This window comes from Camelina sativa, chromosome 12 (assembly GCF_030686135.1).
Source record: "Camelina sativa cultivar CO46 ecotype springtype chromosome 12, ASM3068613v1".
Lineage (NCBI taxonomy): Eukaryota > Viridiplantae > Streptophyta > Magnoliopsida > Brassicales > Brassicaceae > Camelina > Camelina sativa.
The window spans coordinates 40,311,408-40,323,717 of NC_141891.1; positions in this window are offsets into that span (position 1 = coordinate 40,311,408).

Below are 12,310 nucleotides of genomic sequence, written 5' to 3' on the forward strand. Positions count from 1 at the left end.
ATGCTCTTGCAACCAATAAAACTAAAAGCCATTTTCTAATGTCATAGTAACTAATGTTAAATTTCCCAATGTATTTTATGGAAGTTTCTTTGACACATTAAGATGTAACCTCTGTCTCCGAGCTCCTATAGATATATCAAAAACGGTTTATGTTTTTCCAATCTATCTATCTATGTTTGTTGTAAGCTTGTGTTTGATTAGCCTATTTTATCCAACTATTAGGTTGATAGAGTTCTACTCTTTATCTCCTTTTGGGATTAATGAATGGTAACAATTATGTTTGCATAAAAACGGTAATATATGAATCTCAAATCAAAGATAAAAATATAAATTAAATAAAATAATCTAAAAATTCTACAATAAAAATTAAAATACAGTATTAGAAAAAGAAGACGCATATATTAATCTTACATTTTTGTTTGGGTCAACATATTAATCTTACATGTTCCAAACTGAAAAAAAAAAGTATGAGAAAGTTTTGGTTTAAAAAAATAAGGAAACTTTACCTTCCCAATAAAACTTTTTAACCAATAGAACAAAATTTAAAGCAGTGTTTTTGAATAAAATATTTTGTTAGATGAAAAATGTGAGACGATCTATTTTTATATAGAAGTGAGTATTTACATTTTTTAGAATTAATAATTAACTGTACATTTTCCTTAATCTCTTTTTTATTTTTTTTGTTGAATTAATAACTTAAAATTAAATATAAATTAATAATGTTATAATTTTGAATTTTATGAAATATATAATCTTCTTATAATTTTTTTAAAACTGTTTAATTTTTATAATTTTTTATAATTATCTTTTTACATTATTAATATTGTTTAAACAATTTTTTTTGTTTTTGTCGTTATCTCAAATCTCTCATATTAAATATTAACTTTTACACATGTCAAAATCTCAGATATAACTTGACATGTGCCAAAATCCTATTAATGACTAACTTTCAAAATTCAACTTTATATAATAAGATATATATATCAGTATGTCGCATACAAAGAGTGAATACATCCCTAGATTGTTATTAGGTGGAGTCGAACCGCCAACTTTGACAATATATGGGTTAAGACTCAAACTACTTTGCCACTTAATTATTATACTTTCGTCTAATCTATTTTTTTTTTGTTATTTCTATATTTACTGGGGGTAAGTCCTCCCACTAACTATAGCGTGGGTCTGCCCCTATTGTACTTCTGGCCGTTTGAAACTTGAGTGAACTTCTAATTTATCTTTAGTTTTTATGTCTACTTCTGATTGAACTGCAAATAAAAAGAAAATGTGAGACAACAATAAATGATTCTCAATAATAAGAATATATACCAATTTATTTATCATTGACTGATTTTTAGTTAAACTGCTCTAATCTAAATATTTTAATTTAGTTTATTTATCTGAAATAAATTTCTTTAGATGTATACGTTGTTTATATCATTAGCATTAGCGTTTATGTTTTTTTTTTTGTAGATGTGAAATAGGAAGTCTGGTCTCTGTTTAGGATTGAACCTCCTCATCTTTGTTGCCAACTTTTCTATCCAATTTATTTTTCTTTTGATTGGAGTGGTTTAGATAATCAAGGACCAGCTAAGACCAGTATGCAGCAAACCAGAGAAAATTTTCTCTCCCATGCCCAACTCCCAAGGAGGTAAGATGAAGCCTTTTATCCAGATCTCAACCACTTCTTCCCTCCAATAGAAACGGCTCCTATCTTTTACCCAAGGGATATTTCGTGTTCGAATGGCGTGTTTTCAAATTTCAAAACCAAACCCTAGCTCCGGTTGCTTCTACAGACGACAATTAAACTCTGATTTGCTTGGATTTCCTTGGTTTACTCCTTCCCCTTTACTGCAGTTATTCCTCTAATCTTCAATTCCAAAGTCTTGTCAACCGTTGCGATAGCCCAATCCTCATTTATTGCTTATTTCTGAGCTGGTTTGCTTCCTAAATGCTCTAAACTCATCTACCTTTGTTGTGTCCCCCCCAAACCTATTTAAGCCATCCTCAATGCGCTCCTCCTACCATGTCAAACCGCATCCCTTATCATCAAAAAGGAAAAGAGAAGTCGGATGATTTCTCTCCCCCTCCTCGTAAATGAGTCAAGGTCCCTGAAGTAGATACATCAGATCTGATTAAAGAGAACTCCCTCACTCTTATAGGCAGACTCACTAACACTTATGTTCAAAGGATCTGGGCCCTTTTCCCTTACCTCCTCAACCGATGGAACCTAACTGGCAAAGCTACTAGATCGGATCTGGGGCATGGTTACTTTCAGTTCAAATTTGAATCGGAGGATGACCTCCATCAAGTTTTGGCGAACAGACCCTATCACTTTGACCATTGGATGGTCATTGTACAACGCTGGGAGCCCATAATTTCCCCCTCTTCCCCCTCCTTAATACCCTTCTGGATAGAGGTTCAAGGCTTACCAAAGTACTACTGGAAACTTGAGATGCTCCAGTCCATAGGTGAAGTTCTTGGAGAATTCTTAGACTGGGATATCACCCCATCCACTATTCAACTCAAAGTCCTCATTAACGGCTTAGAACCTATCACAAAGGAAACTGTAGTGAAATTTCAGAATGGAAGCGAAGCGGTATTATGGCTCGAGTATAGAAACTTAAAAAACCACTGTTCCCGTTGCCTCCGACTTACTCATGATAAGTTCCACTATCCAGGATTAAAAGGTAGAGACAATCCCCCACCAACTGTCCCTAACCTTCCCCTCTCTCTCCCTGCCCCCAATCTAACCTCGCAGAACTACTATACCCCCCAAGACAACTTCTTGCCGCCAAGAAACCAATCATATCCTACTACAAGAAACCACCAACCTCGTCAAACTTCAAGTTCAAGGAAGAGAAGCTTTGAGATTATGAATGATAGGAACCGCACCTGTTATGTATCCCGCTCTTATTCCCGCAACCAATTGAGTCCAACCTCAAAGCCCCATTCCGGTAGATCTCCTACTACAGGCTAACCAAACCACTCTTCTGCGTCGGGTCATCAAGTGTTTGGCTATCAGCATCACCCGCCACCAGCTCAAAGCCTACAATGGAGAGAAAAGTCAATCTCATCAGTAGGAGCAATAAGAGAGACCTCAGTGTCATCCTGTGCAAGGCGACCACCCTTGAGAGAGAGACCTCAAACCCGGACCCTTCAATCCCCCCACCAATGGTGGAGCGACAACTGGACCTGCCTCCTCCTCCCCCTGTTGCGGAACTGGAAACTACCATCACACCCTCTAGAGATCAAGTCATGAATGACCTTAGAGAGGTCACTATTCAATACATATCCTGTCTGGACCCCACTGAAAGCGCAGCGAGACGTACGAGAGTTCTTCAAGGTGAAATAGAAAACCTGATGGAAACAACCGCTGACTCTATAGTCTATCCTAACTGCTAACCGAACACTTATATCCAATCTTGATAGCCAAACCCATGGGCCTTTGGAACATAGTTCAGTACTAGAGAGACTCGAGGAAGACTTACTTTTGTTATGTCAGGACCAAGGTGGGTCTAGTAAGAGAGGCAGAGGTCGCCCCCCAAATCGCAAGCAATCAACCAGAGCATCTCTCAACCTTGCGGGAGCTAAGTCACAAAAACGAAACTTCACCAAAGGATCCCCACGAAAGCCTAGTGATACCAAATCAATGGATAAACCAGGTTCCTCAAAACCAGCTCAAAAACGTGCTTCCAAGCCTCTGATTGCAACATCCTCTCGCAACTCCACTGATCAGACTTTGGCTGCGGATCGAAGCAGAACAAATAATCTCTCGGGTAACGCTCCTGATCCACCCTTTCACGCTGAGCCACCAAGAATCAACCTAATACCTGCTGCAAAAAAAGAAAAAGGCGAATTTTCAGAATCCGTTTGTCCCTCTTCCTTAAGGATGGTGAGCTGGAACTGTTGTGGACTGGGGAACCCCATAACAGTCCAGAGATTAAGGGAAATAAAGAAATTTATCTTCCCTGATATTCTTTTCCTCATGGAGACCAAGAATAACTCAGACACTGTGCTACAACAACTCAATTGGCTAGATTACCCCTCCAACCACCTTGTTCCTCCGCATTCTCCTGGTTCGGGAGGATTAGCGCTCTTCTGGAGAAAAAGTATTGAGATGGAAATACTTAAATCCTGTCCAAACTTCATTGACACCAAAATCAAAGCTAAAGGTTGCTATTTCTTTGCTACCTTCATGTATGGTGAACCCGAAAGATCTAAGAGAGTGGAAGTTTGGAATTCCATCCAAGACACCTCAGCCACAAGATCCTCTCTTGGATCCTCACTGGAGATTTTAATGATATTATCCACTCATCAGAAAAAGTTGGCGGTCCTCAACGACCGAAGAGTTCTTTCTCCGATTTGCGATCCTTTAAATGACTGGAAAGATTTAAGTATTATTGTCCCGTCTTTGCAGAATTTATCACTCTGTATAAATGATGCTGATGATTGGTTTTTAAATATAGATATAAGTATTACTGTCCCTGCCAAAAAGGATCAACCATACACACGCAAGACTCATCCCAAAGATCCCAAACTCGCAAAAAGTAGCTGACTACAGACCCATTGCTCTGTGTTCTGTTTACTACAAGATCATCTCAAAGATCCTATCTATGAGGCTGCAACCGATCCTTCATACCTGCATATCAGAAAATCAATCAGCCTTTGTTCCCCAAAGAGCTATATCAGATAACATGCTAATAAATCATGAGACCTTACACTACCTCACGACATCTGATGCTAAAAAATGCTGCTTCATGGCAGTCAAAATAGACATGAGTAAAGCCTACGATAGACTGGAATGGGATTTTATCCAAGCAGCTCTCGAACGAGTGGGTTCCACCCCCGCTGGATTCACTGGATCATGTAGTGTGTTAGTACGGTCTCTTACTCGTATCTTCTTAATGGAAAAGCCAAAGGTTCTGTCACACCTGGAAGGGATATCAGACAGGGAAACCCGCTGTCACCTTACTTATTCATCATATGCAGCGAAGTCCTCTTTGGTCTTTGCTCTAAGGCTTAACAGCAGGGCAGTCTCTTAGGTATCAGAGTATCAAAAGGCAGCCCTAGGGTCAATCACCTACTTTTTGCTGATGACACTATGTTTTTCTGTCGATCCGATCAAAGAAGCTGCCATAAATTGCTCCACATCCTGAAACAATACGAAAGTGCATCAGGACAACATATCAACAAAGCAAAATCTTCCATTACTTTCTCTGCCAAATCCCCACAGGAGATAAAGGATAAAGCAAAAGACATACTAGGTATTCAAAAAGAAGGAGGACAAGACAAGTATTTAGGATTACCTGAGCTCTTTGGCCGTGATAACAGGATTTTCACCCAGGATATCAATTCCCTATGCAGTTGTAGTCCAAAGGGTTATCAGTCCAAATGGTTGTTATACTAGCAGATAAGATATGATCAGAAGCAAACAAGTCAAGCCAAGCAATAATAAGGGTTTTATCTAACAATCCTAAAATAAATAAAAGAAAGCAAATAAATAAGAACCACACGACCTAAGCACTCGATGCAAGCATTCGAGTACAGGATCGGGTGGGGTGATCGAGTAAGCAAGATGAGTATGAACAGCTCGAAGGATTACACGAAGCTGGTGATCAAGTACCAGTTCGGGTAAGGGATCGAGTTATGAATAAAAATGTAAACAATCAAAATGGGAAAGCTCCTAAGGATGGGGTAATCGACTCCTAAGTGTTCCTGACCAGTATGGATGTCCTACATGCCTCAAGCAAATATTTCTTAGACAATGAATCTCTAAAATCTTGTTAAAACACTCTCGTGATAGAAACAATCAACCTTAATCACTTCCCTACCTAACTCTCGTTGGAGAAACATGACCAAGCAGGCAATACAAACCGATTCATTATTGTCAATAAACTCCTTACACATCTAATCTCTTAGGCTAAGTGAGTAAATCTCTGGCATTGATTGATTCAAGCATTTCATCTACACCTCTCGATGGTAAAACACCCTAGATCTAATCTCAACCTCTCGGTTTATTGATAGCATTAAGAACACCAATCTAGATAGGAATTTATAAAACATAAACAACTAAGCTAAGATATCCTAACCGATCAAGAACACAAAATCGTCTATCCCATCCATAGAAACTTTGTTTCACTACTCAGATTTCATTGCAGAAAACATAAAAGCATAGAAAAACGAAAATTGCATTGTATTGAAAATAATAGAGAAATAAAAGAGTACAGAGTAGAAATCTGAAAGGGTAGCAAAAAAAAAGTAAAATAAATCCTAACAAAAGTGGAAAAATGTTTGAGTCGCTCAAGATCTCTCTCAGAAGCTCTCGCACTCTGATTTGAGTGTCTGCGGCTTGCTAGGGCGAGAGGAAGAAGAGGGGGGGGGTTATATATGGAAACCCCTTTGACCTAGCTTCCCAGTCCTGCCCGAGGGTCTGCTCGATGGGGTGCACGAGGATGAGGTCGGGTTACTCCTCAGGTAGGTCTTCGGGTTGTTCTTCCTTCTCTTGGATCCTCCTCGATCGGGTTGGAGTTCGGACTGTTCTTCATGCTCGATAGCTCATTCGGGTACATGCTCGGATTTGTCCTTGTTTCTCCCTATTTTAGGCTCTAAAGCACTTGTTTTCATCCAAAGTATGCAAATGCAAGAATGCAACACCCTAAATGGCCTAAATACAAATTCCTACAGTTAATGACCTAAAAATGCTAAGGTAAGGGTATAAACAATGCAAAATATGAACAAAAAAGGATGCTTAAAACATGTAAACTAGAGAGTTATCAGGCCGCAAGAAGAAGAACCTTTTCAGTGAGATCGTGGATAAAATCAAACAACATGCTCTTACTTGGTCATCTAGATTCCTCTCCTCAGCTGACAAACTCACTATGCTCAAGTTTGTCCTATCTGCGATGCCCACGTATATCATGTCATGCTTTAAGCTGCCAAATAACTTGTGCAAATGAATACAATCAGCTTTGACACGCTTCTGGTGGGATACAAAGACAGAGAAGAAGATGTGCTAGGTTTCATGGAAAAAGATGTCTAAATCCTTTAAAGATGGAGGTTTGGGGTTTCGAGATATACAAACCTTCAATGATGCCTTGTTGGCAAAAATCAGCTGGCGAATCCTTATGCATCCCACATGTCTTCTAGCCAAAGTCCTTCTAGGGAAATACTGTCGCCAAACCAGTTTTTTAGAAAGCCGGATCCCCAACTCTGCTTCTCACGGTTGGCGTAGCATTTGCATAGGTAGAGACCTCCTCAAACCACGACTTGGTCTCCTTGTTGGTTCAGGGAATTCCATACCTATTTGACGTACTCTGTGACTCTCCACTGAACTCCCTCTAACGCCTATAGGACCTCCCACACTAGAATCCCACCACTTGACGGTTGCAGATCTTCTCAACCCTGATTCTTCTACTTGGAATAGACCTCTTATCCAAGAGCTCTTACCGGAGTATGAGATAGATATCCTGAAGTTAAAACCCAGCAAACAGGGAGCAGAGGATCGATGGGCTTGGTTGCCGTCCAAGGATGGAGTATACTCAACCAAATCAGGATATTACGAAGCACAAGCACCCACTCTGTCTCCTCCAAGTAGCTGCAATCAAAATCCGTCAATCCAAGAGAGTCAGTTTAACTGGAAATCACATATTTGGGCAGTGAAATATTCTCCCAAAACAAAACTTTTACTCTGGAAGTTAGCACAAAAGGTCATACCTGTAGGAGAAAATCTATCCCACCGAATGATCACAGAGATAGTCCATTGCCCCCATTGTGAAGCACCTGAAATAGAAATACATCTATTCTTCCATTGCCCATTTGCAGCAAAGATCTGGAGCCAAGCCCCTTTCAAGGAGAACTTTGATCCAACTCGAATAACCTCTACCCAGTCGAGACTTATGGCGCTGAATCGGTTAACTTTCCTTCCCCTACTGGCATTGGCGAGGGACCACTATTTCCCTGGATCATATGGACCATCTGGACCTCCCGCAACAATTTGATCTTTAGCAAAAAGCATACCCCGGCAGAGGAGGCCATTCTTCTTACTATCCTACGTGCAAAAGAATGGCAACAAGCCCAGATCCGCAAATCCTCAAACGCCTTTACCCATATCCCACCGACTCGACAACAACCAGAGACTCGACTCTCCAGTATCTTTAGGTGTTGTACGAATGCATCTTGGATCACAGAATCGAAAGCTGGTCTTGGCTGGACCTTTCAAAACCAAAGCCATCAATTTATCGAACAGGGCTCAGATCTTGCCTTGCATATCCGATCACCGCTAATGGCCGAAGCATTAGCAACTCTCACCGCCATGGAAGTTGCAATCGAATCGGGATTCACGCACATCTCCTTCTCCTCCGACTCTCAATTGTTAGTCAAGGCACTCAATTCGAAGCTCCAATCAAAGGATCTTCACGGGATTCAACACGACATTCTATCTCTATCAGCAAATTTCTCATTTTGTACTTTTAACTTTATCCCCCGGAACTTGAATCGGCATGCCGATGAGCTAGCAAAAAAAGCTCTATCTCTCCTTTATATAATTATTTTAATTAATATAAGAGCTTCTGTTTGATTAAAAAAAAAATCAAGGGCCAGCTACAAAATTACAATGACATTTTATAATTCTACCAAAATCATAATCTTTTTTCAAACATAGAGAGAAACAATTACTGTTTGTCAAAAAAAAAAAAAAAAAAAAAAAAGAGAGAAATGTTATGAAATAAGTGTGATTATCCATCAAAGACACATGGCATTACACTTGTCTATGTAATGTTTGAAGTGTTAACATTTGTCACTACATCTCTCCACTTGTCATTACTAAAACTAAAGGGTAGTGACTCATGTGTTTTGTTGTGTCCTATAAATAAGGGGTTGTGTAAGAGTGTAAAAAATATAGTTTTTGTCTTTGATCAAAAGAAAAAGACTTCCCAATCTCTCTCTCTCGTCCCTACATCACTCTCTCTCTCTCTCTCTTGATTATTTCTTGTTCATTTCACAAAATATTACAAACACATATAAATATATTTGTAGTTATAATTCACAACACGTTATCAGCACGATGTCTTTACCGCTGGAGCTTTTACGAGGTAAGTAAGTTTATATTGTTTCAATTATGTTTATAGAACATAAATAGTATAGACATTGTAAAATTATGCCTTTTTCCGGATTGATCGTCATAAGTTCTAGGCGTTGCCTCCTTTATGATCAAATATATAGCTAAATCATATTTTGGACCGATCGTGAGATATATGGTAGGCTCTGCCTCCTTCATGATCAAATAAAAGATTGTCTTTTCCGGATTGATCGTTATATATGGTAGGCTCTGCCTCCTTCACGATTAATAAAAAGCTATGTCTTCTCTGAAAATTTTATTTTATTTAACAGGCTCTGCCTCATATACGATCAAATATAAAGCTATATAAGATCCGGATTGATAATTATACATATATAGGCTCTGCCTAATTTATGATCAAATAAAAGGCTTTGTCGTTGCCTCACTAAAATGAAAATGAGGCCTCTTGAATCCTTACATGGGAAGCTATGATTTCTATTTTATTTTTTTATAAATTTTTCCATCTATTTATTTTATTTGTTAAATGATAAATATATTTTATATGAGATTTAATGAGATGTCTTTAAGATCAAAAATATATATTTTTCTTGTGAGAATATATGAAGCATATGTCAATATATTATAGACAGTGCAAAAATAATTGGAAGATCTAGATGAGCTAGTCTCTCGATTTCCAAAGACATCAGATTCATAATTATCGATGTCTAGTGTTCTCCAAAGTCTCAAATAAACTCATAGAGTTTCAAAGAAATTTTGTCTGCGTAAAATTATTATATTGAGACTATAAATAAATATGGTATCGCATGTTTGACCATATTGGAGACACGCATGTATATATAATTATATCATGCAAAAACAAAGATGGCAAAATGATAATAAATATGAAATTCTCTAATGCTTCAAGCATAGTGTTACCGGTCAAGCCATCCCGGTCAATCAGTGATATTAAAAATCATTGAGAATTTTGTTTAGAGAATGGAAAACTGTTTTAAAAGTATTGCATGCCACTATGAAGTTATACGCACATGACTTCATTCATATTTCAGGTAACATCTAATTTACGTTAAATTTCTATTTGTTTATATTTATGGAGTCGATGGTTGTATACCTCCTCCTTAATTCTGTGGTAGGCTATGCCTCCAGAATCATATAATGTTGGCTCAATCACCATCCTTTTGGATTAACAAGCTCATTGTATATATATGATGGTTTGATTTCTTTAATAAATCCCCAAATCAAACCCCAAATATAACCGATCTAAAAATAAGATTCGGTCAAAGGTGAATAGACATAAAAGTCATCATCTTGAGAGGGGATAATACTAATCCCACATCTTATAAGGATCTAAGATAATAGACATAACCAAAATTGGTATGTTATTGATCCTTAAGTGGGATTCAGTACAAGATGAATGAACTCCAAGAGTTATCATCTCGAGGGGGAGAATTAAAGGAATCCCACATCGACAATAAGTCGATAAACTTTGGTGAATTTGACACCCCATAGCGATATAACTATGGTGAAGTCATATCCTATAGTTTATCACATATATATGTCGCATGTGATAAAGTGGAACATCTATGATGTTCACTCTTGAAATGAGCTATAATGAATCGTTCATAGCGCAACTCAAAGAGATTGCAAAACGGTTCTTGGTGATTTAATCTCTATGTCAAAACATGGAACATGCAGTTTTTCATGTAGTCAATATTATATATGAGGCCAACATTTTATAAAGAAATATTTCTCCCATGTTATATATTCATGGTTGGAGATTAAATATTTCTCATTTTGAATCTTATGGGTGTGTAATATATATTTTAAAATGCTCCTCCACACCGCATATAAATATCATCCACAGAGGATATAATATAGAGATGCAAGAGATGAGTCTCTGCTCTAATAATGTTAAAGCCATCTTATGAGAGATGTGCCTACTGCAAGATTTGCATATCATCATGTTGGATGATAAAAGTTCCCCTTATTTATGGGAGAATCATTGAATAGTTTTGGATCTTTGAACAAATGAATCTAATGAATATGAACTTGAAAGTTCAAAAGTTCAACAGATCACTATTCAAAACATATATTGCAAATCAAATGCAATAAGCTGGTGGATGAGATTTCATATAATTATTGATCTTCAGATTAAATGAATATGAACTTGTAGTTCTGAGAAATCTCACATCCCAGCTAAAAATACTCCAATAAAATATGTCTCTGACGGATGACATACTAAATTAATGACACATAAGAAACGTGATAGACTACTTTGGTTCCTAAGATAAATAAAATCCTCGAAAAGAAAAAGGAGCAAATTAAAAAGAGGATTATACTCTCAAAAGAGGAGCAAATGAACTCCTAAAGAGGAGTAGATAGACTCTTAAAGAAGAGCTAATAGACTCCTAGAGAGGAGCACATAAACTCCTAAAGAAGAGCAAGATACTTCTCAAGAGGAGTAAAGAAACCGATTGATATGGTTAATAACGAAATCAGGTACCAGAATAAAATCTTTTATATAATGATTAAAGAGATCTCGATTAACCATGTCATTACGGGAAATATGGAACCAAAGACAAACATGTCGACAATAAAAATGATCTAGCGCGCATTGTGACTAATGAGGATCATAAATCTCCGCTCTGTGAGCGTATAGAGATATATATTGGCCAATAAAAGAGGTATTCAAGTTTATATTAAACTCTTATGAAAGACGAGTAATTTTTGGACTTGTGGTCCAAGCATCAAAAGGGTATAATGATATATAACAAAATGGTGTGTCGCGTCATGTTTTGCCTTATCAAACAAAATGGATGCTATATGAATGACTTGAAATATGCCTCATGGATGCTTGAAGAGCTAACCCCGAAAGATATATGATATGATAATTATGTTCTCGAAAACTCGTTGATGATCATCAAACCCTTAAAGGGTTATTTTGAATAAAAGATCTTGTAAACATCTTTCAAAATAGATGTTATACTAATCACTTCTAAAGGAAGTCAAATATATATATATATATATAGTCATATAAAATCATATATAAATGCTGACGAACATTTATATATTTTATGAATTGTGAATAGCATTTTCTACTAATCTCTTTGCAGCATATAACTCATTTTCTATATGTAGATTTTGAGATGAGTTAAAGCTATCTTCTATTGCAAAGGTATGATTAACTTGGACTTACTATCTTTTAGAAGCCCCGAGTTTGGTCTTGTTGTTTTTGTAGAT